The following is a 26,164-nucleotide window of genomic DNA, read 5'->3' on the forward strand; positions in this document are numbered from 1 at the left end:
TGATGTTGGCCTCATAGAATGAATTTGGAAGAGCTCCCTCTTTTTCTATTTCCTGAAATAACTTGAAAAGTATTGGTATTAATTCTTCTTTAAAGGTTTTGTAAAACTCCGCTGTATACCCATCCGGTCCTGGGCTTTTCTTGGTTGGTAGTCTTTTGATGGCTTCTTCAATTTCATCTATTGATATTGGTCTGTTCAGATTGTCTATATCCTCCTGACTCAGTCTGGGCAAATCATATGACTTAAGAAATTTATCGATGTCTTCACTATCCTCTATTTTATTGGAATATAGATTTTCAAAATAATTTCTAATTGTCTTCTGTATTTCTGTAGCATCTGTTGTGATATTGCCTTTTTCATCCCGTATGTTAGTAATTTGAGTTCTCTCTTCTTCTCTTCATTAGCATGGCTAAATGTCTGTCGATCTTATTTATTTTTTCGAAGAACCAACTTTTAGTTTTGTTAATTTTTTCAATAGTTTCTTTTGTTTCAATTTCATTAATTTCTGCTCTGATTTTAATTATTTCTTGCCTTCTGCTACATTTGCTGTTGTTTTGCTCTTCCTTTTCTAGGGCTTTGAGTTGGAGTGTGAGCTCATTTATTTGTTGGTTTCTTCTTTTTTTGAGGAATGACCACCAGGCGATGAACTTTCCTCTTAAAACTGCTTTCATTGTGTCCCATAGATTCCGATATGTTGTGTCTGTATTTTCGTTTATCTCTAAGAATTTTTTGATTTCCTCCTTTATGTCTTCTGTCACCCATTGATCATTCAGTAACATATTGTTCATTTTCCATGTGATGTAGGATTTTTCCTTCCTTCTTTTATCATTGATTTCCAGTTTCATTCCATTATGATCAGATAAAATGCATGGTATTATCCCCACCCCTTTATATTTACTGAGGGTTGCCCTATGGCATAATATATGGTCTATTTTTGAGAAGGATCCATGTGCTGCTGAGAAGAAAGTATATCCATTTGATGATGGTTGATATATTCTATATAAGTCAGTTAAGTCTAGGTTATTGATTGTGGTATTGAGTTCTATAGTTTCTTTATTTAACTTTTGTTTGGAGGATCTGTCCCATGGTGAGAGAGGTGTGTTGAAGTCTCCCATAATTATTGTGTTGTGGTCTATTTGATTCTTGAATTTGAGGAGAATTTGTTTTGTGAATGTCGCAGCACCATTATTTGGTGTGTAAATATTGATAATTGTTATGTCTTGTTGGTGAATGGTTCCTTTTAACAGTATATAATGACCTTCTTTATCCCTTTTGATTAACTTAGTCTTGAAGTCGATTTTATTCGATATGAGGATGTCCACCCCTGCTTGCTTACGAGGACCATGTGCGTGGTATATTTTTTCCCATCCTTTCACCTTCAGCCTGTGTATGTCTTTTCCCATCAGATGTGTCTCCTGGAGGCAGCATATTGTTGGATTTGTTTTTTTAATCCATGATACCAGCCTATGTCGCTTTATTGGAGAGTTTAAGCCATTAACGTTCAGAGTTACTATTGATATGTGGTTTGAACTTCCATCCATGTTTGATTGTTTATCCTTTTTTTAAAAAAAAAAAATTTAGTTTGTCTCTCCATGATTGTCTTTCCCCTTGCCCTCTGTCTTTACTGCGGCACTTCCCACTGATGGTTTTGGTTATTGTTTTTCATTTCTTCCTCGTGTAGTGTTTTGCTCAAAATGCTTTGCAATGCTGGTTTTCTGGCTGCAAATTCTTTTAACTTTTGTTTATCATGAAAGATTTTTATTTCGTTGTCATACCTGAAGCTTAATTTTGCTGGATACCATCTTCCAAATAAATGAAAATTTTAAAGTTACAAGATAGACTCAAAAGTGGTGACTACTACAGTAAATTTTGAAAAATAAACATATCTGGGACACATTTAAGGAATCTGAAATAAAAGATCCTTTCAGAATCTGAAGATGAAACTGAACAATTCTATAATAACTTGATCATTTTTGACCCTCAAAAATGGAAATTTCATTGATTCCACCTGATATTTCTACTTGCAAGGCATGATGAGAAATAATTTGCTATCAAATCAAGTCTTACAACTATAAAATTATGAACATTAAGGGTAGAGGCCTCTCAATCTCTGGATGTAGTTACCTGTATCTGTAAAGACACTATTAACCTTGTCTGTATAAGACTGCTCATTTATCTATGGATATTAACTTTCTATTGTAGCATAACAAATTAAGACAAATGTAGCAGTTTACAAGAACCCACATTTATTTTCTCACAGTTTCCATGAGTTAGGTGTCCAGGTGTACCTAACTGGGTGCTGATTGTGGTCTTATGAGCTATACTGGTCTCACACTCAAAGTGTAGACCAGCCTGTTCTCATCTGGAGGCTGACTACAGAAGGATATATTTCCAGGCAGACTTGGATTTTGAATAGAACTCTGAATTTCCTTAGGGTTGTAGGACTAAACTGTCCTGGATCCATGTTGATTATTAGTTGGAGGCTACCCTCAGCAAATAGAGAGGCCACTCACAATTTCTAGAAGCCACTTGTCTAATTTCTATGCAATCTTTTCTAAAATGGACATTGATTTCATCAAGTCAGCAAGAAAAGCCTCTAGAGGAAGTAATCCCTAAAGCAAGCTAGCAATATGGGGTCCTATGTATGTAATATAATCATAGGAATGATGCTCTACCAACTTTTGTCACATTCTACTTTTAGAATCAAATCACAGGCCTACTCACACTTAAGAGGAGAGAAGTACACAAAGGCATGAACCCTAGGAAGAAAGGACTACTGGGGAATTATCTGAAAGTCTGCCTGTCATATTACCCCAATAGTATCTCCCTTCTTTTCAGTCAGAACCCCACTTTTGTCAAGTGTCACTATTAATTGTCTATCACTAGACAACAAATTACATCAAAATTAGTGGCTTAAAACAATAAATACTTAGTATCTAATGGTTTCTGTGGTGCAAGAATCCAGGCATGACTTAACTGGGTCCAACCACCCCCATTCCTTGTCATGTGGGCATACTGACAATATGACAGCTGCATCCAGTAAAGTGAGAAAGCAAAAGAGAAGGAGAGAAATAGGCAAGGCAAATACCAGGTAATGTTTTTATCTAATATTTGATATAATATCCTATCACTTTAACCATGTACTGTTTGTTAGAAGGAAATATCTAGGTCCAGCCTATTTCAAGGAAGGGGACCGGGACTATATATACAAGGGTGTCATTCCCAGGAATTGGAACACTGGGATACATCTTAGGAACTGTCTATTATGGCCATCTAATTAAATTTAATTTGGGGCATAAATCCTGATGAGTCTAAGACAAATCAGGACAATTCTTTGTCACGGTTGCCTCAGACATCATATATAACCCAAATCTGGTCAATGAGATACAAGAGGAAGCCAGCATGGAGGGATCTAAAAAATCTATTTTTCCTCTTAGTTCAGTACTATATAGGATCATAGAAGACATTTGTGACCATAAAAGTAGCCATCTTAGAGAAAAATTTGATGCCCCAAGTTTATCAAAAGAGCCTGGGTTCCCAATTAATGATGAGTCATAGAATTTGTCAAACTATGATCTTCCTAGTTCAGGGCTCTGTTTAAGATAACAATTTTCATTTTTTTCTTTTTAATGTTTTTCTTAGTATATTATAGTTATACATAACATTGGGGTTCATTTTGACATAATCATACAAGCATGGGATATAATTTGCACCATGTCATTCTTACATACTTCCTCTTTTCCCCTCCTCCTTCACACTGTTTGCCTTCCTCTATTCTATTGGTCTTTCTTCTATATACTCATACATTTTTTAATAAAATTTGTGCCTTATGATAAGATATACATAAAGATGAAATTTACTGTGGTATATTATATACATACATAGCATAATTTGCTCAATTTCATTGCATAGTTCCTCCCTTTTCCCATCCTTTCTTCCTCCCCATCAATCCTCTTCCTTTGTTCCATTGATCTCCCTTCTATTTTTATGGAACACCCCTCCCTATTTTTTCCTTCTTATAGTCTAGCTTCCACATATGATAGAAACTATTAAACCCATAATTTTTGAGTCTAACCTATTTCACTTAGTTCCATCCATTTACCAACAAATGACATAATTTCATTCTTCTTTATGGATTAGTTAAACTCCATTGTCTATACACATCACATTTTCTTTATCAATTCATATGTTGTTTGGGTACCTGAACTGGTTCCATAACTTGCTTAATGTGAATTATTCACTATATGGGCTACATCCGTATACTATCCTGATTTTAGATTTTTATGATAAATACCAAGTAGTGAGATATGGTGGCTCCATTCCTAGTGTTTTTGAGGAATCTCAATACTACTTTCCAGAGTGGTTGTACTAATTTGCAGTCCCAACAAAAATGTATGGGTGTACTTTTCCCCCACATACTCACCAACATTTATTATTATTAATATTCTTGATGATTATCATTCTGACTAGAGTAAGATGAAATCTTAGAAGCTAATTCACTGTAGTTTTGACTTGCATTTCCCAAATTGCTAGAGTTATTATACTTTTTTTCATGTTTGTAAGCCATTTATATTTCTTATTTTGAAAGGTGTCTGTTTTGTTCTTTTGCCAATTTATTAATTAGGTTATTGGTATTATTTCATTTTATTTTGGTGTCAAATTTTTTGAGTTATTTTCTTCAGGCCATTCTTACCTGAGTTTTTCATTATTTGTAACTGAAATCATCTTCTTTTTTTTTTTTTTTGAACTGAGAATTTAACTCAGAAGTATTTTACCTCTAAACTGCATCTCCAGTCCTTTTTTAGAATTTTCATTTTAGGACAGGGTATCTCTAAGTTGCTGAGGCTAGCCTTGAACTTGCAATGCAATCCTCCTGCCTCGGTCTCCCAAGTTTGGAGTATTATAGGCATGGGTCACTGTGCCCAGCAATGAATACATTTGAACTGACACAATATAATGCAAAAAAGTATCTTCCCTATATGTGAAAAATTAGAACATCTTTGCCTTTTTCCTTCTACTCTAAGATACTAGGAACATAGCACTAATAAGTGGAAGGATCATGTGCAAAATAAACCTAGTTCAAAAATTAAAGTTTGTCCATTCTTTGGTATACAGTGCTTTGAATAAAATACTAAAATATAAGATATTGCTTTAAAAATTTGACTCATTATTATGTAGAATTATATCTCACTTTTTAAGTTGCATTTATAAAGCACTTAACTCTTATCAAAAGGCTGATTCTGATTCAGTTAGTCAGAGATGAGGCCTAAGAACCTGAGTATTTTAACAAGTTTTAAAGTGTTCTAGATCCTGCTTAGTGTGGAAACTGTTTTGTGTGGAAAAGCTGTAGACATACAGCCTATCAAAAGTAATCTCTAAAGGAGAAAAAAATGGAAACTTTTAGTTTTTCCAAGTTAATGATTTTACAAATATGCTCACTTATTTTTCCCTTAATTTTCTTTTCCTATGATCCATGGGAGATAATCATGAGCTTAAACATTACTAAAAAAATTGAAAGTCTCACAAGCCAAATAGTATTTTGTTCCTGATTTGAATTTTTATGAATCTGTTGAATCACTGGTAAACATTCATCTTTTGGTACTGATTATCTCAATATTTATTAGGAAAGTATCTTAAGCTGCATATTAAAATAATAAGGCCAAATGACCCTTTACTTCAGAGGAAGCATGTCAGAATTTTTTTAAGAAAACTTCCCTTTGATGAGCAGATGGTTACATTATGTTCTTCTTTGCAGTCTCCTGTGACTACTGATTTACATCAAAGCTTTGCTGCAATTCAGCATTTTCAGTCTGTTCTTTGGATTGAATGGAAATGTCAGGTAGTTTAGATTATTCATTCAAGGCATAAGAGATGACTTCTATTTAGGCTAAAAGAGCTGCAAATTGGTATTATCCCAGGTCCTTTCTGGAATGCCACTTTCATTTGAAATCCACAAACCTAATTCATGTGACACAAGATTTGAAATCTTTAATGGAAGTGCTGACAATTTATCTTATTTGGGATATAAGTATCTGCAACTAAAGTGTTAATTATTTTGAAACTGTAGCAGGTGATTTACTGCCCCTTGAAAAGACTGATCTTTTTAAAATTAATATTAAGGTGCCTTGAAGACTCCTGCTTTATCTTTTCAATTTATAAGAACTCCTGAAAACTTACTCCTCTAGAGAACAGAGGAAACATCCATTCTGATATGATAAAAGATATTTTCACATAGCAATAAATCTCCACTTTAAATTTTCTTAACACTGTAGTACTCTAAAAAGATAACATAATACTACCAAGAAAAATCTTTGACACATTTAATATATAAACATGAATTTCCTACTAAGAGTAACTTATCTCTGAGCTTGGGAAGAGGCATTTGAGAGACTCTGGGTTTTATCCCTAGCACTGCAAAAACAAAACAAAAGAGTAAAATTATCTTAAAGGCTCATAATTTTTAGATATACTTATTTCAGATAAATATGCATAGCCCTTAAAATTATGCTTAATTTTATGAGTGTAATACTTTTCTTGTATGACACAAAGTAGGTTTTAATTCATTCTAAGTCAAAATATTTATACATGCTAAATTTGTGGGCATTTCACTAAAAATATTTGGTTATATTTTAAGTATTTAGAGCAAATTACTTAGAAGCCAAACAGAAAAAATAATTTTTTTAGAGAATAAAACATACATTACCCCTTTTACAACCCAGAAATAATTTCTATTATTATTCATTTTGGCATATTTACTTTGCATGATTTTATGCTAATATAGTTATATATTTGCAAATTTGGTGTCATGTTCCAAATATATACAAAGTGCATGCATGAACACATGTATGTATAAAGTTTTGAAAAAAATTCCCCATTAATTTGTTAGGGCTTCCATAACAAAGTACCAATGGACTGGTTGGCTTTTAACAACAAAAAATTAGTGGAAAAAGTGGAATGATCAGTAGAGTTTGGGTTCCTGATATATATTTCCACATTGCTTTCTAGAAGTCATATTGATGCATGTATTAGGCAGACTTACATAGGAGGGACTCTTCGTAACTTTGGTATCACTAAATGGTGAAGACAGTTTTATTTTAGGTTTATTAGTTTCATCAGGGAAGAAAGGATTACTGCTATTTGTCCTTTTATTTTCTTAATGATGTAGATTCTTGACACATCTATTATTAATTTGCATTTATACTTCTGAATTAGTTGTAACTGGACATGATATCTTTATTTTATTTATTTGGTTTTATGTGGTGCTGTGGATGAAACCCAGGGCCTCGCACGTGCTAGGCAAGCACTCTACCACTGAGCCACAGCCTCAGCCCCTGTACTTCTGAAATATTTTAATGAGCTATTGCTGCATTTGCCTGGCCTCCCAGGCCTTCCATGATCCTCAAACACCAGCATCCTACAACACTGCAGAACCATGTGACTGAGACCTGTTTTAGTCAGCTTTTCCCCTGCTGTGACTAAAAGATCTGACCAGAACAATTTTAGGAGGAAAAGTTTATTTGGGGGCTCATGGTTTCAGAGATCTCAGTCCATGGACAGCAGGTTTAAGGAGCACTCAAGACAGGTAAGCACCCAGATAGCACTAGCTGAACAGCTGCTAACTTGGCCATGTGACGACCCATCTGCAGTTTCATCCTTCTGCCCTTCTGTGAGTAACAGAAGGTAGGATGACAATAAGGCAAAGCAGACTGCGAGGAGACCTATACTTAAGCCCTCAGAGAAGCTCAGCTTCTCGGAGAGAGGAACACAGAGAAGCGAACACTCAGACTCCCTGATTCTGCTACCATCACAGACAAGCTCTCTGTGCTATACCATTCGTGGGTGAAATGGAAATAGTACCGTTCTGTGTGTGTTAAGTGTGTGTTCAAAATAATTGCATTTGAAATGCATTTGGCTCTAGTGTAGTTCCTTGGACACAGCTGACAACAGCAGGCTCCATTCCTGGCAGGTGGGGGTGTGGGAGGGGGAAGAGTGTGACAGAGGGAAGCTACTCACATGATGATCAGAGAGCAGAGAGAGACTCCACTCCCCAGATACAAATATATACCCCAGCCACACCCCACCTGCTTCCATTTACTACTCAGTTAATCCCATTAGGGATTAATTCACTGATTATGTTAAGGCCATGACCCAATCATTTCTCCTCCAAACCTTCTTGCATTGTCTCACACATGAGCTTTTGGGGGACACCACATCTAAATCTTGACAACACCAAGGTCTCCTGTCATCTCAAGCAGTAGCCAAACCTGTGGCCATGGATACAGCAACCTCTGAGTGCCAGGGCAACTGAGCACAGTGAAACAACTTCTTAGGTCCTCTATGCAAGCAGAATGCCCCAATGGTCTCTTCTCAAAGGAATTTTACTTTTACATACTTGAACCTGAAATGGGTATGGTCTTGCCAATTCCTGAGATGTCCTCAAGTCATCTTTCCTACTGTTTCTGGGTGAAATACTTAGTGTCTCTTTAATGACTGTAATCTCTCTAACAAACACAAATTCCTTAGCCCCATTTGTACTTGAACTTTTCTGGCCAAACTCCAAGTTTTTCAAATCTTCCTGCTTATCTTTCAGATCCTGAATATCCTGTAAACTTGGCTGAAATCTGCCAGTAATACCCAGGCTACCCCCTAAATCCTGTGCTGCCTTGAAATTCCTTCTTCCAGGGGAATTAATACATGATGTTTAAATTCAGCCTCAAAGAAATTCTCAGGAAATTGACAAAATATGGATAACTTCCTTGCTAGAATGTAACTTGAATGGCCACTAGTCCAATTTCAAATGGAGTCCTCTTTCTCCTCTAAAACCCTGTGAGTCTAATATTTACTATCATTATTTTTATCTTATAAGATAAAAACTCTAAGAGGGTTAGCAGTGATAATTTATTTCTAATGCTCCTTGATGTCTGGGAATTCAATTGAGATGAAATTTTTATTAAGATAATTGTAGATTCATATGCAATTGTAAGAAATAATACAGATAGATCTTTGCTTTCTTTTCCCAGTTTATCATTATTTTATTTTTTTTATTTTCCACTTACTTTTACAATATATATCTTTTAAAACTATACTACACTGTCACAACTAAAATATCAATAAAATCATACTTCCTTAGTTTTACATGTACTTATTCATACTTATTCATACTTCCTTAGTTTTACATGTACTAATTGGTATATGTAATTTTGTTCTATACAGTTTATAGGTAGATACATTCTGGGCTTCTAAATGAGTCTCAAAACACTGGTGTCTGTGTTTTCACTAGTGAAATAAAATAATGACTTAAAAATCCATCTTATTTAGTTTTTGCTCAATGCAGAGGCTTAAATAAAGACTTGGTTAGGAAGTATATTCGATATATGATCCCAAGAAGGAGAATTATGGAAGTAGGGAGAGAAAGAAGGAGAGAGAAAAGTCCAATATGAGAGTAATGATAATTACTATCGTGGGCCATAGGGACTTGATTTTCCAGAACCCCTGGAAAAGAATATAGATTTTTTTCCCCTAGAAGATGGAAGCCAGGTTTTCCAGTAAATGGTTGGAACTGGAGACTAACATGATAAGTGAAAAAAGCCAACCCCCAAAAATCAAAGGCCAAATGTTTTCTCTGATATGCAGAAGCTAACCCAAAATAAGGCAGAGTAAATTTAAAAAAAAATAGAAGAAAAATCAGTGGAATAAAGGTAGAGGAGGAGCGATGAAATAAGGGAAGAACAGTGGAATGAATCTGACCCAATTTTCTTATGTATATATGTGTCTACACCACAGTGAATCTCACCATCGCATACATCTGTAAGACAATAATTTTTAAAAATCTGTAAGTAAATAGCAGGAAGATTAGTAGATTAGAGGGAAAGGAACGGGGGGATGGAGGATGGGAGGGTAAAGGGAAGTAATATGGAATGAATTAGAACAAATTATATACCATGCTTGTATAATTATGTCAAAATGAATCCTGTTATATAGAACTAAAAAGAATCAATAAAAAAATGAAGATGGAAGCCATGACCATCTCCCCAGTTGCTTTCACTCAATAGTTAGTTAAGGTTACTCATCATGTTGTAAATTCCTCTGCACTAAGAGGATGAGCTTGAGCATGGAAAATTAAGACATGACAATGGAAACTGAAACCAACTGCAGGAACATGGCCACTGAGGTAGATAGAATATGGCCAGTTCCAGATGAATATGAGTGCTTCACTTTGATGCCAAATACTAAAATCACAGGTAGACAAAGAGGATGTGATTCAAGACACCATGTATATCTACTATAAGCTCTCAAGTCTTTGATGTTTTAAGGATGAAAGCATATTTTTTTCATTTAATATGTCTCAAATCCCAAAGCTAGTAAACAATATTAGGATTAGAATTAGATTCAAAGTAGCTCAAAGCCTGGTCCAGCATATTTTCAGTATTGTTAACAAGGTTTTATTTTGTATTTATTTCAGTTTTGCAATAACATCAACTTTAAAAAGGTATCTTAAAGCCAATGAGAACATGAACTTGTACTAACATTATTATTCACCAGGGAAATGTAAATTAAAACCATAAAAGGTTATATCACACACTTACCAAATAACTAAATTTTAAAAGACCACCAACAACAAGTGTCTGCTAAGATGCAAACCATCTGGATTCCTCATATGTTACTGATCAGAGTTTAAAATGGTACATCCACTCTAAAAATCTGCTTGGAAGTTTATAATAAAAAATAATACAAACTTCATGATCCATTTTGTCTATTAGGGGTTCTGTCTGGAGGCACAATTATACGAGCAATTTGAGCAAGAACTTTTTAATTTCAAGATTCTAATAACTAGGTGGTTGTTTTATTCAGCTTTTTCACTGTTGTAATTAAAAGACCCAACAAGAACAATTTTAGAGGAGTAAAAGTTTATTTGAAGGCTCACGGTTTCAGAGATCTCAGCTCCACTTCTTGTGGGGATCAAGGTGAGACAGAACATCATGGTAGAAGAGTGTAACAAAGTGAAGCAGCTCACATGATAAGCAGAAAGCAGAGAGATATTCCCATTTGTCAAATACAAATATATACCCCAAATCCATGCCCCTTGATGCCCCACCTCCCCTAGCCACACCCCACCTGTCTTCAGTTGCCAATTAATCCTATCAGATGATTAATTCACTGGTTGGGTTAAGGTTCCCATAATCCGATTATTTCTCCTCCAAACCTTCTTGCATTGTTTCACACATGAGCTTTTGAGGAACACCTCACATACAAACCATAACAGAAGTTCAATACTAAAAGGGAAGAAAGATAATTCTAAAGTATAAGAATAGCATCTGCAGAAATTTTCTGCAGGGATGAGAGTGAAACAGTACAAGAACACAGAGTTTCTTAGAGATGGTGTCCTCCAAAGCTTAGATTCATTTAGATTTTTAAGGAGAGGATAGGGATACTATAGAAACAAGGCTGACTGTTTTTTTTCTTGAATATATATATTTTTTTCTTTATATATGACAGTAGAATGCATTACAATTCTTATTACATATATAGAGCACAATTTTTCATATCTCTAGTTGTATACAAAGTATATTCACACCAATTCATGTCTTCATACCTGAACATTGGATAATAATGTCCATCACATTCCACCATCATGAATAACCCCATACCCCTCCCTTCCCCTCCAACCCCTCTGCCCTATCTAGAGTTCATCGACTTCTCCCATGCTCCCTTTCCCTATCCCACTGTGAATTAGCCTCCTTATATCAAAGAAAACATTCGGCATTTGATTTTTTTGGAATTGGCTAACTTCACTTGGCATTATCCTCTCTAACTATATCCATTTACCTGCAAATGCCATGATTTTATTCTCTTTTATTGCTGAGAAATATCCCATTGTGTATAAATGCCACATTTTTAATCCATTCATCTACTGAAGGGCATTTAGGTTGGTTCCACAGTTTAGCTATTGTGAATTGTGCTGCTATAAACATTGATGTGACTGTGTCCCTGTAGTAAGCTGTTTTTTTAAGTCCTTTGGGTATAGACCAAGGACAGGAATAGCTGGGTCAAATGGTGGTTCCTTTCCCAATTTTCCAAGAAATCTCCATACTGCTTTCCATATTGGCTGCACCAATTTGCAGTCCCACCAGCAGTGTATGAGTGTGCCTTTTTCCCCACATCCTTGCCAACACTTATTATTGTTTGCATAATAGCTGCCATTCTGACTGGAGTGAGATGAAATCTTAGAGTGGTTTTGATTTGCATTTCTCTAATTGATAGAGATGATGAATATTTTTTCATATATTTGTTGATTGATTGTATATAATCTTATGAGAAGTGTCTTTTCAGGTCCTTGGCCCATTTTTTGATTGGGTTGTTTGTTTTTTGGTGCTTAGCTTTTTGAGTTCTTTATATACCCTAGAGGTTTGTGCACTATCTGATGTGACAGGGGTAAAGATTTGCTCTGAAGATGTAGGCTTTCTGTTCACCTCACAGATTGCTTCTTTTGCTGAGAAGAAACTTTTACTTTGAGCCCATTCCATTTATTGATTCTTGATTTTAATTCTTGTCCCACAGGAGTCTTATTAAGGAAGTTGGAGCCTAATCCCACATTATAGAGATTAGGGCCTACTTTCTCTTCTATTAGATGCCGAATCTCCGGTTTTACTCCTAAGTCCTTGATCCATTTTGAGTTGGGTTTTGTGCATGGTGAGAGATATGGGTTTAATTTGATTTTGTTGCACATGGATTTCCAGTTTTCCCAGCACCATTTGTTGAAGAGGCTATCATTTCTCAAATGCATGTTTTTGGCACCTTTGTCTAATATAAGACAATTGTAATTTTGTGGGTTAGTCTTTGTGTCCTCTATTCTGTACCATTGGTCTACCAGTTTGTTTTGGTGCCAATGCCATGCTGCTTTTGTTACTATTGCTCTGTAGTATAGTTTAAGGTCTGGTATAGTGATGCTACTTGCTTCACTCTTCCTGCTAAGGATTGCTTTAGCTATTCTGGGTCTCTTATTTTTCAAGATGAATTTCATGTTGCATTGAATCTATATAGTGCTTTTGGAAGTATGGTTATTTTGATAATATTAATTCTGCCTATCCAACAGCAAGGTAGATCTTTCCATCTTCTAAGGTCTTCTTTGATTTATTTCTTTAGGGTTCTGTAATTTTCATTATACAGATCTTTCACCTCTTTCATTAAGTTGATTCTGAAGTATTTTTTCAAAGCTATTAAAAATGGGGTAGTTTTTCTCGTTTCCCATTCTGAGGATTTGTCACTGATGTACAGAAATGCCTTTGATTTATGGGTGTTGATTTTGTATCTTGCTACTTTGCTGAATTCATTTATTAGTTCTAGAAGTTTTCTGGTGGAGCTTTTTGGGTCTTTTAGGTATAGAATCATATCAGCAAATAGTGCCATTTGAGTTCTTCTTTTCCTATGTGTATTCCTTTAATTTTCTTGCCTGTCTAATTGCTCTGGGCAGTGTTTCAAGAATAATGTTAAAAAGAAGTGGTGAAAGAGGGCATCCCTGCCTTGTTCCAGTTTTTAGAGGAAATGCCTTCAAGTTTTCTCCATTTAGAATGATGTTGGCCTGGGGCTTAGCACAGATAGCCTTTACGATGTTGAGATATGTTTCTGTTATCCCTAGTTTCTCTTTTCTCTAGAGTTTTGAACATAAAGAGGTGCTTTTTTTGTGTGTGTGTGTGGTGCTGGGGATTGAACCCAAGGCCTTGTGCATGCAAGGCAAGCACTCTAACAACTGAGCTATATTCCCAGCCCTGTATTTTTTCAAATGCTTTTTCTGCATCTATTGAGATGATCATATGATTCTTTAAGATTTTAAGTCTATTGATGTGATGAATTACATTTCTTGATTTCTGTACATTGAACCAACCCTGCATCCTTGGGATGAATCCCACTTTATCGTGGTGCATGATCTTTTTGATGTTTTTGCATCCAATTTACCAGGATTTTATTGAGAATTTTTGCATCTATGTTCATTAGAGATATTGGTCTGATTGTTTTTTTTTGGATGTGTATTTGCTTGGTTTTGGAATCAGAGTGATATTGGCCTCAGAGAATGAGTTTGGAAGTGCTGCTTCGTTTTCTATTTCCTGAAATAAATTAAAGAGTATTGGTATTAGTTATTCTTTAAAGGCCTTGTAGAACTTGGCTGTGTATTCATCCATTCCTAGGCTTTTCTTGGTTGGTAGACTTCTGCTGGCATCTTCTATTTTGTCACTTGAAATTGATCTGTTTAAATTTTGTATATCATCCTGATTCAATTTGAGCAAATTATATGACTCTAGAAATTTGTTGATGCCTTTGATATTTTCAATTTAATGGAGTACAAGTTTTCAAGATAATTTCTAATTATCTTCTATAATTCTGTAATGTCTGTTGTGATATTTCCTTTGTCATCACATATGTTAGTGATTTGAGTTTTCTCTCTCCTTCTCTTAGTGTGGCAAAGGGTCTATAAATTTTATTTATTTTTTGAAAAAAACAACTTTTTGTTTTGTCAATTTTTTCAATTTTCTTTTGTTTTAATTTCATTGATTTGAGTTCTGATTTTAATTATTTCCTGTCTTCTGAAGCTTTAGGTGTTCTTCTTTTTTTAGGGCTTTGAGATGTAAAATTAAATCATTTATTTGTTGACTTTTTCTTCTTTTAAGGAATGAACTCCATGCAATGAACTTTCCTCTTATCACTGCTTTCATAGTCTCCCAGAGATTTCAATATGTCGTATCTGTGTTCTCATTCACCTCTAAATTTTTTTAATCTTCTCCTTGATGTCTTTTTCAACCCATTGTTCATTCAGTATCATATTATTTAGTCTCCAGGTGTTGTAGTGGATTTTATTTCTTATTTTATCATTGATTTCTAATTTCATGCCATTATGATCTGATAGACTGCAGGGTAGTATCTCTATGTTTTTTGTATTTGCTAAGAGTTGCCCTGTGGCATAATATATGATCTATTTTAGAGAAGGATCCAGGTGCTGCTGAGAAGAAAGTGTATTCTCTCATTGCAGGATAAAATATTCTAAATATGTCAGTTAAGTCTAAGTTATTAATTGTATTATTGAGTTCTATAGTTTCTTTGTTCAGCTTTTGTTTGGAAGACGTATCTAGTGATGAAAGAGGTGTGTTAAAGTCACCCAAATTTATTGTGCTGTGGTCTATTTGACTCTTGAACTTGAGAAGAGTTTCTTTGATGAACATAGCTGCTCCAATGTTTGGGGCATATATATTTATAATTGTTAAGTCTTGCTGGTGTATGGTTCCCTTGAGCAGAATATAGTGTCCTTCTTTATCCTTGTTGATTGACCTTAGTTTTAAGTCTGCTTTATTTGATATGAGGATGGAAACCCATGTTTGCTTCCACAGTCCATGTGAGTGGTATGATTTTTCCCAAACCTTCACCTTCAGTCTGTGAATGTCTTTTCCTACAAGATGAGTCTCTTCGAGGCAGTATATTGTTGGATCTTTTTTTTAATCCAATCTGGTAGTCTATGTCTTTTGATCGGTGAGTTCAGGCCATTAATATTCAGGGTTATTATTGAGACATGATTTGTATTCCCAGCCATTTTTGTTTATTTTTGGTATTTAATGTGACTTGGTTTCTCCTCTCATTAGATTTTCCTTTAATGTAATCCCTCCCTCTGCTGATTTTCATCATTGTTTTCCATTTCCTCTTCTTGAAATATTTTGCTGAGGATATTCTGTAGTGCAGGCTTTCTAGTTGTAAAATCTTTTAAGTTTTGTTTATCATGGAAGGTTTTCATTTCATCATCAAATCTAAAGCTTAGTTTTGCTGGATTTAAGATTCTTGGTTGGAATCCATTTTCTTTTAGAGCTTGGTATATGTTGTTCCACGATCTCCTGGCTTTGAGGTTCTGGGTTGAAAAATCTGCTGAGATATGAATTGGTCTCCCCCTAAATGTGATCTGATTCCTCTCTCTTATGGTCTTTAAGATTCTATCCTTTTTCTGTATGCTAGGCATTTTCATTATAATGCACCTTGGTGTAGATCTGTTGTAATTTTGTAGATTTGGTGTCCTGTAAGCCTCTTGTATTTGGTTTTCCAATTTGTTCTTCATGCTTGGGAAATTTTCTGATATTATCTCATTGAAGAGATTGTGCATTCCCTTGGTTTGAAACTCTGTGCCTTCCTCTATCCCAATAACTCTTAGATTTGGTCATTTGATTCTATCCCATAATTCTTGGATATTCTGTTCATGGTTTCTAACTTTCTTCACTGTGTTATCAACTTTATTTTCCAGGTTGTATAGTTTGTCTTCATTATCTGACGTTCTTTCTTCCAAATGATCTAGTCTGTTGGTTATGCTTTCTATTGATTTTTTTTTTCCTGTTAACATTTTTAGTTTTTCAAGGTAAGGAATTGTATACAAATAACAGTAGACCTTTGACTCTTTATTTTTATCTAAATAAAAGATAACTCAAGATGAATTCTCAAGGAAAAAAAAGGAAGCTATGTACATAAGGGACTATATTTTCCTTCATCGTCTACTTGGAACCAGTAGTTGTGTTGCTGCCATAGAATCAGGGAAGAAGTTGTGGTAAGTTGGAAGAGGTACATAGGCTGCTGTTACCATTTTACCAGCAAACTACCTTCCATGCAATGCATTAACAGCAACAATAGCTGCAGCAATTGAGGGGCACTTCACATACATTCTGCCCTGAGCAGAATTCTTGTCAACATTAATATGAATGACTCCACCATATTTATTATATTATTCAATGACATCATCCTTAATCTCTGGATCCCATCTAACTTCTTCTTCTGTTTGAGGGTTAAACATGTTAGATAGTTGGAAACAGTGTTGCAAGTGGCTGAGCAGATGTAGCTGCAGCTAAAGCTGAAGCTTCAGTCTTTTGGGAAAGTCATGTTTGCAAATCTATAACAAAAGAGAATTCTGCCATGGCACCAAATGCCAAAGAGCCACTCATTTGTAAAGCCTGCTGGGCTGTTGATGGAATCTGCAAACCTGTACCCTCAGCAAGTCTCACCATTAATTGGAGACCAGTTGTTCTCGTGTCAATTCCAGTTGTTTCCAGTTCGTCACTATCCAAAAAATGAACTAGCACTAGAAGCATCGTATGTTCAGTAACATGACCAACTTTCATTGGCCTTCCTGCTAGTTCAAATCCATTAAGTTGTTCCAAAGCCTTTTTGGCACATTCTGAGTCAGAAAATGTAATAAATCCATAACCCTTAGAGCTTCCTGTTTCACTATCCATCATGAGCTGGATACTTTCAATTCTTCCAAATGGCTCAAAGATTCCCCAAAGCATATCTTCAGTTATGTTAAAGTGTAAAGAGCCCACATAAAGTCTCATAGGTCCTGTGCTTCCCTTTTGTAAATTGTTTGCCATTGCTGCAGCTCTGTTTTTGTTTTTTGGGTTTTTTTTGCCTGGGATGCCTGTATTATGATCAACACTCCTAAAACTTGCTGGCCAGTTAATCCTATTGCTAGAGGCACTGACCTAACATCAATAAACTCCACATAACCAATTCCTTTGGAACGTCTTGAATTTGTATCAGAAATCATCCTAACATCTCAAACCTTCCCTACTCTGGAGAAAAACTTCCAAATCTCTTGGTTGAATTCTTGCTGCCAACTGCATGCAGAAAACTGTCCTGGCATCTCTTTCCTCAGGAATTAGATTATCAATAGGTTCCTTCACAGGACTCTTGTCTTTTCTGAATGGATTTTTGCTTCAGGAACTTCATCTGCTTAATTTGATGCTATGAGGCAACCCATTCTTTCCTCAAATGGTACTGTTAAATTTTGGTCCAGAGTAGGGACTTCTGTAGTGGCCTCGGAATCTTTGATCTCGACTTCTTGAGTGGCTATGTCTCCTTTCTTTGCTTCTACTTCACTTCTATTCCTGGCTTTTGCTCTTTTTCCTTTCTCTATCTCTACTTCGCTTTCGTTCCTTACTTTTGCTTCACTTTCATTCATGACTGTGACTTCTGCTCTTGCTTTTTTCCCTCTTTTTGCTACATTCTTCATGGCTGTTAGCAATGCTCAACTTGTTCTCATCCTTATGACTGACAGTTCACACTGGAATGAAAGGTGAATTCATGGGAGTCAGATATCGTTAGGCAAGACTTCTTGTAAGGAGCCTCAAGCATTGCTTCAATATCAGTATCTTCTGCCATTTTCTCTAAACAACTGTGTGGCCTTTTGGGTGCCTGTAGTTGTCCCAAGTCAGTTGTGCTGCTGCTGCTGCTAAAGCTGCTGCTGCTGCTGCTGCCCATCACCTCTGCAGCAGTTGCTACTGTTAAGCCCCTAGGCCCAGGTTGTGGTACTGCCCAGCCCATATATCAGGCTCAGAGGGTCACTAGGCCCGAGCTAATCTAAAAGAAACAATGAGATTAGAAGAACCCGTATGTAGGAGCAGGATGGCGGCTTCCACAGCACAGGATCCACCCCTGTGACAGCATGGGCAAGCTCCCCATACTCACATTCATTAATATACATACACACACAAACACACAGGGTCTCCCCTCTATTGACTTTTTAAATTTGATTTATTGTATCCTTCATTTCAAGGATTTCTGTTTTTTTTTTTTTCAGAGTCTATCTCTTTCTTGATGTAATCTTTTGCTACCTGTATTTGCTCTCTTATCTCATTGTTGGAGTTATCAATTTTGCCTGTATTTGCTCATTTAGATCATTCTTTAATTCACAGATAATTTTAATCATGAACTTTCTAAACTCCTTCTCTGACATTTCATCAACTTCACTGTTCGTGGGTTCTGTTATTATAGTTTCCTGGTTTGTTTGGGGCACTTTATCCCCCCCTTTTCATGTTTATGTGTCTTCTTTTCTTGCAGTATGGATCTGAGATATTACAGTTTCTTCCCTATATTGTCTGTACAGATTGTCTGTACCTCACCTTGATGCAGGGCTTCCAGACCCTGCTAGTGTCCCTCAATGAATGCTACTGCAAGTAGGTGCAAGTCGGTGTGCGTGGATCTGGGCCACTGGGCTTGACCTCCCACTGGGCTTGACCTCCAGTGGTAGTCTGCTGGTTGGAAAGGGCGGTCCTGCACCAGAGGCTAGGCTCTGGTGGGTGTCTGCCCCGCAGGGGGAGGGATGAACAAGGCCTACTGAGAGGTAGGTCCCTTGAGGGCTGGTATGAGTGGTTTGGGCTGGATCTAGGCTCCCAGTAATCTGCTGGTCAGAAGGGGTTGTCCAGCACCTGCCTGTTGTTTTGTTTGAAAAGAGAAGGAGAGTACCTGCTCCTGTGCCACAAGAGTGCTCCCTCTATAAAGACACTTGTCTCATAGCCTACCCTGATATAGTCTTATTAAGGAAAAAAACAAACTAAAATGGAAAGTAGAAGCAACAGAGTTCCTTTATTCACTCAGCCTTTGTGTTTTCTTCCAACAAATTCTATGATTAGAGACTAAACTCAAGCAAGCTGGTAAAAGAGAAGTATAGTATACAGAGTTTATCTTCTATCTGACAAAACAGAGGAAGAAGAGTGGGTTTGGGACTGAGAGGCAATAAATTAACAACTTGCATGTTCTTTAATTCCATTCCAAGGTTAATATTAAAGTGAACTTATTCAATATGTAAAGACTTGCATAAGAATGCTCATTATAACTTTATCCATAATAGGAAAACAAACAAACAAAAAAAAACAGTAAGGAAACAAACCACATGTCAATAAACAGGAAAATAAACTACTTACTTAGCAGTAAAAATAATTAATAACACAATATATATGAATCTTTTGAAAAATTGTACAATAAAGCACATTTGTATGAATTCATTTATGTAGTTTCAGAACAGGCTAAGATATGATGCTATGATCTATCTATCTGTCTGTCACAAATTATTGGCTACCACTATGAGAAAGTAAGTTTTAAGAGATGCAACAGTGTACATTTTGGGATAGAAATATCCTACAACTTGATCTTGGAAAATTATGTCATCATATATGCATAAAAAGCTATTGATGCTGGAGCCAGAATCAGAACACTGCAGTACCCTATCTACCAATATATGAATTCACCCAAACTGCCTCCATCTTGGGACATTGCAGCCACTGCAATACCCTTCCTATGAGGTCATCTCCACCATGGGACAATGGACAGGGCCCACTGTAGCACCTCATGCTACATTGCACCATCACCAAGCAGGCCTCCCAACACCAATCGCACAGCTCATTCTTCCAGTCTCATCTCTGAAAGTGGTTGCCTCCATCTTGGAACATGTCCACCACCATCTGGGGTTATCTCTACTGCCACCTCCACCACATTTAGATGCGGCAGATTCCATCTTGGTATACTGACTTGGGCCTGGAAGCCAACATCAAGGTACCTACAGGTTTGACACTACTGTTGCCAACAACTACGGACATGGCCACTTCCATCTAGGGATAACAACCAGGACCTGAAAGACTATCAGCAAGGTCTCTGTGGACCCAGCTGCACCAGAGGTATCTCTAGCGGTGTGCTAAAGACACCATCCTGCTGCAGAGGCAACAGGGAGCCTTGCATGGGTTACCTCTCTCCCTTTTTTGTCCTGCTAACAGCCAACTTCTTTTGATTCTCCTTTCAATTGTCCCCAAATCAAATACCTCTATATTCTCACATCCTACCTCATAAACATCACATCCTACCTATCCCCTGTGTTCTCTCTCTCTCTGTCCATCATTAGAAAATGTAAATCCTTATGCAAACCTACTATTTATAAGGTAGAAGATAACTGAACTTAACACTTCTATTTATAGTGACAAAACTGTAAATGACTAAATAGAAGATAATAGACTTATGGCTGCATATTGGTTGCATTGTGTGCTGTAAACATTGATCTCCCCCTTAAAGGTGAGGTATTGGTAACCTACAGAGACTATAAGATCATAGGATAGAAACTGCAATATCTCAGATATGCACTGCAAGAGAGAAGACACATAGACAACATGAAAAAACAAGGGAGGAAAGTGCCCCAAATGAACCAAGATACTACAATAAGATAAACCATTGACAGCATAGTAGATTAAATGTCAGAGAAGGGATTCAGAATATACATAATTAAAATGATCTTCAAATTAAAGAATGACCTAAGAGAGCAATTATAGGCAAAATTTGATCACTCCAAAAAAGAGATAAGAGAGCAAATACAGGTAGCAAAAGATTACGTGAAGAAAGAGATAGATATTCTGAATATAAACAAACAACAACAACAACAAAACCCAGAAATTCTTGAAATGAAGGAAACAATAAACCAAATAAAAGACTCAATATAAAGAATCATCAACAGACTAGATCACTTGGAAGACAAACCTCAAACAATGAAGACAAAATATACAGTCTTGAAAACAAAGTTGAAGATTGTAAGAAACCATGAACAGAACATCCAAGAATTATGGGATAACACTAAAAGACCAAATCTAAGATTTATCAGGATAGTGCAAGGCACACAGATACAAACCAGAGGAATGCACAATCTCTTCAATGAAATAATATCAAAAATTTCCCAAACATGAAGAATGAATTGGAAAATCAAATACAAGAGGCTTACGGGACACCAAATCTACAAAATTACAACAGATCTACACAAAGGCACATTATAATGAAAATTCCTAGCATACAGAATAAGGAGAGAATCTTAAAGACCACAAGAGAGAGGAATCAGATCACATATCAGGGGAGACCAATTAGTAAGTATCTCAGCAGATTTTTCAACCCAGACCTTGAGATCCTGGAAATCATGGAACAACATATACCAAGATCTAAAAGAAAACTAGATGCCAACCAAGAATCTTGTATCCAGCAAAATTGAGCTTCAGATTTGATGATGAAATGAAAACCTTCCATGATAAACAAAAGTTAAAAGAATTAACAGTAGGAAAACCTGCACTACAGAACATTTTTGGCAAAATATCCATGAGGAAGAAATGAAAAACAGCAATGAAAATCTGCAAAGGGAGAAACTACACTAAAGGAAAAGCCAGTCAAAGGAGAAACCAAGTCAAGTTATAGACCAAAAATGAAACAAAATGACCTGGAATACAAAATATATTTCAATAATAACACTGGATGTGAATGCTCTAAACTCATTAATTAAAAAACATAGACTGGCAGATTGAATTAAAAAAAAGGCCCAACAATATGTTGCTTTCAAGAGACTCATCTTACATGGAAAAGACATCCATAGACTGAAGGTAAAAGGATAAAAAAAAAACATATCATTCACACAGACCACATAAACAAGCAGGGGTTTCCATCCTCATATCAGATAAAGTGGACTTTAAACCAAAGTTATTGAAAAGTAATAAAGAAGGACATTTCATACTACTAAAGGGATTCATACACCAACAAGACATAACAATGGGGCATCAATATATATCAAACAAACTTTTCTCAACTTCAAGAATCAAATAGACCACAACACAATAATACTAGGTGACTTTAATATATCTCTCTCACCACTGGATAGATCTTCCAATCAAAAACTAAACAAAGAAACTGTAGAACTCCATAAAACAAATGATAACTTAGACTTAACAGACATATACAGAATATTCCATTCATCAACAAGTGAATACAGTTTTTTCTCAGCAGCACATGGATCCTTCTCCAAAACAGACCATATGTTATGCCACAAAACAAGTCTTAGCAAATACGGAAAAATAGAGATACTACCCTGTATTCTATCTGACCATAATGTAATGAAATTAGAAATCAATGATAAAATAAAAAATAAAATCTACTCCAATACCTGGAGACTAAATAATACACTATTGAATGACACCTGGATAACAGAAAACATCAGGGAGGAGATAAAAAAAATGTTAAAGGTAAATGAGAACTCTGATAAAGTATATCAAAATCTCTGGGATACTATGAAGGCAGTACTAAGAGGAAAGTTATTTGCATTAAGCTCATTCATTAAAAGAAGAAAAAGTCAGCAAATAAATGACCTGACATTACATCTCAAAGCCCTAGGAAAATAAGAATAAACCAACACAAAAAGTAGGAGAAGACAGGAAATAATGAAAATCAGAGCAGAAATCAATGAAATTGAAACAAAAGAAACAATTCAAAAAAATTGACAAAACAAAAAACTCATTCTTTGAAAAAATAAATAAAATCGATAAACCCTTAGCTACCTTAAAGAAAAGAAGGAAAAAACACAAAGTACTAAAATTCCTGATGAAAAGGGAAATATCACAACAGACAGTATTGAAATATTGAAGACAATTAAAAATTATTTTGAAAATTTATACTCCAGTAAAATAGAAAACCTCAAAGACACCAACAAATTTCTAGAGGAATATGTTCTACCCAAACTGAACCAGGATCACATACACAATTTAAACAGATCAATTTCAAGCAAGGAAGTAGAAGATGTCATAAAATGCTTAACAACAAAGCAAAGCCCAGGATCAGATGGATTCTCAACCAAGTTCTACAAGACCTACAAAGAAGAATTAATACCAATACTCCTCAAATTATTCCATGAAGCAGAAAGGAGGGATCCCTTAAAAACTCATTCTATGAGGCTAGTATCATCCTGATATCAAAACCAGAGACACATCAAGAAAAGAAAATTTCAGACCAATATCCCTGATGTACATAGATGCAAAAATTCTCAATAAATTTTTGGCAAATCACATACAAAAACATATTTTAAAAATAGTGCACCATGATCAAGTGGGGGCGGGGTCATCACAGGGATGCAAGTTTGGTTCAACATACAGAAATCAATAAATGTTTTTCATCACATCAATATACTTAAAGATAAGAATCATATGATTATATCAATTGATACAGAGAAAGCAGTTGAAAAAATACAGTACCCTTTCATGTTCAAAACACTAGAAAAACTAGGGATAGTAGGAAGATACCTCAATATTATAAAAGCTATCTATCCTAAACCCAAGGCCAACATAATTCTAAAGTAAGGAAAATTGGGAGCATTCCCTCTAAAAAGTGGAACAAGACAGGGATGCCCTCTTTCACCACTTCTATTCAACATAGTTCTTGAAACTCTAGCCAGAGCAATTAGACAGATAAAAGATATTAAAAGAATAGGAATAGGAAAAGAAGAACTCAAACTATCTTTATTTGCTGACAACATGATTCTATACTTAGAGGATCAAAAAAAATTCCACTAGAAAACTTCTAGAATTAATAAATTAATTCAGCAAAGTAGCAGGATATAAAATCAATACTTATAAATCAAATGCATTTCTATATATCAGTGATGAATCCTCTGAAAGAGAAATTAGAAAAACTACCCCATTTACAATAGCCTCAAATAAAAAGTTGAAGAAAACCTTAGAAGATGGAAAGATGCCATGCTCCTGGAAGGGCAGAATTAATGTTGTCAAAATGGCCATACTACCCAAAATTCTATACAGATTCAGTGTGATTCCAATTAAAATGCCAATGTCATTCTTTATAGATATAGAAAAAGCAATCATGAAATTCATTTGGAAAAATAAGAGACCCAGAATAGCTAAAGCAATCCTTAGCAAGAAGAGTGAAGCAGGAGGCACCACAATACAGCACTTAAACTATAGTACAAAGCTAAACACCAAAAAAAAAAAAAACCCAATCAATAAGTGGGCTAAGAAGTTGAACAGATACTTCTCAGAAGAAGATAGACCAATTGATCAAAATCAAAATATATATATGAAAAAATGTTCAACATCTCTAGTACTTACAGAAATGCAAATCAAAACTACTCTAAGATTTTTTCTCACTCCAGTCAAAATGGCATTTATCAAGTATACAAGCAACAATAAATACTGGCGAGAATGTGGGGGAAAAGGCTCACTTATACATTGCTGGTGGGACTGCAAATTGGTGCAGCCAATATGGAAAACAGTATGGAAATTCCTTAGAAAACTTGGAATGGAACCATTTGACCCAGCTATCCCATTCCTTGGTGTGTACCCAAAGGACTTAAAAACAGAATACTACAGTGATGCAGCCATATTAATGTTTATAGCAATACAATTCACAGTAGCCAAACTGTGGAACCAACCTACATGGCCTTCAATAGATGAATGAATAAAGAAACTGTGATACACACACACACACACACACACACACACACACACACACACTCACAATAGAATATTACTTAGCAATAAAAGAGAATACAATTATGGCATTTGCAGGTATATGGATGGAGTTAAAGAATATCATGCTGAGCAAAGTAAGCCAATCCCCAAAAAACAAAGTCCAAATGTTTTCTGTGATAAGTGGATGCTAATCCATAATGGGGCAGGGGGGCATGAGATAAATGGAGGAACTTTAGGTTAGCTAAAGGGATGTAGTGGAGGGGAGGGGCATAGAGATAGAAAAGATGGTGGAATGGGATAGACATCATTATCCTAAGTACATGTATGATTGCACAAATGGTGTGATCCTACTTTATGTACTACCAGAAAAGTAAAAAATTGTGCTCTATTTGTGTACAATGAATCAAGGAGGATTCTAATGTCATGTATAACTGATTAGAACAAATATATAAATACATTTTTTAAAAAAGCTATTGAGGAGCTGGTGTTGTGGCTCAGTGGTAGAACACTTTCCTAGCATGTGTGAAGCACTGGGTTTGATTCACAGTACTGCATATAAATAAATAAAATAAAGGTCCATTCAACATCTAATCTTTTTTTAAAGCTATTGAGGGCTGAGGTTGTGGCTCAGAGGTAGTGTGCTTGCCTAGCATGCGTGAAGCACTGGGTTCGATCCTCAGCACCACTCTAAAATAAAATAAAGATATTGTATACATGAATAATTAAAAAAAGCTATTGAACTCAGTTTCAGTTCTGACATATAAGGAACTCACAACAGTGATTTTCAAAAAGCCAAACAAACTGAAAAAAAAAATAACTTTGTAGAGATATTGGAGAACTGAGATCACAGGGAAAATTGCCACACTGAAATGTGGACAGGTGAATACAGAGAATCACAGATCAGCATAATGTCAGCAGAAACTGCTGGAACCATTAATCGGCAGCAACCCCATATGAGCAATTTTGACAAACTGCTAAAGGCTAAGTGTAGATTAGCTTGAGAGTCAAAAACTTAGGAGCCCAAACACTTGAGGGGTGGTGGTAGACATTTTTATGGATTTGACCTGTAGAAGATGTATTAGTTTCTGATAGAAAAG

The 26,164-nt window shown here is 35.7% G+C and overlaps 1 pseudogene across 1 annotated transcript; it reads right to left on the reverse strand.

The window, feature by feature from the left end:
* Positions 1 to 16,510: 16,510 nt before the first annotated feature.
* Positions 16,511 to 18,084, reverse strand: LOC308639802 (RNA-binding protein 39-like; annotated as a pseudogene). Its single transcript has one exon. The product of its transcript is annotated as an RNA-binding protein 39-like (transcript).
* Positions 18,085 to 26,164: the final 8,080 nt, after the last annotated feature.

Source organism: Spermophilus citellus (assembly GCF_964194105.1).
Source record: "Spermophilus citellus genome assembly, chromosome: X".
NCBI classification, from domain to species: domain Eukaryota; kingdom Metazoa; phylum Chordata; class Mammalia; order Rodentia; family Sciuridae; genus Spermophilus; species Spermophilus citellus.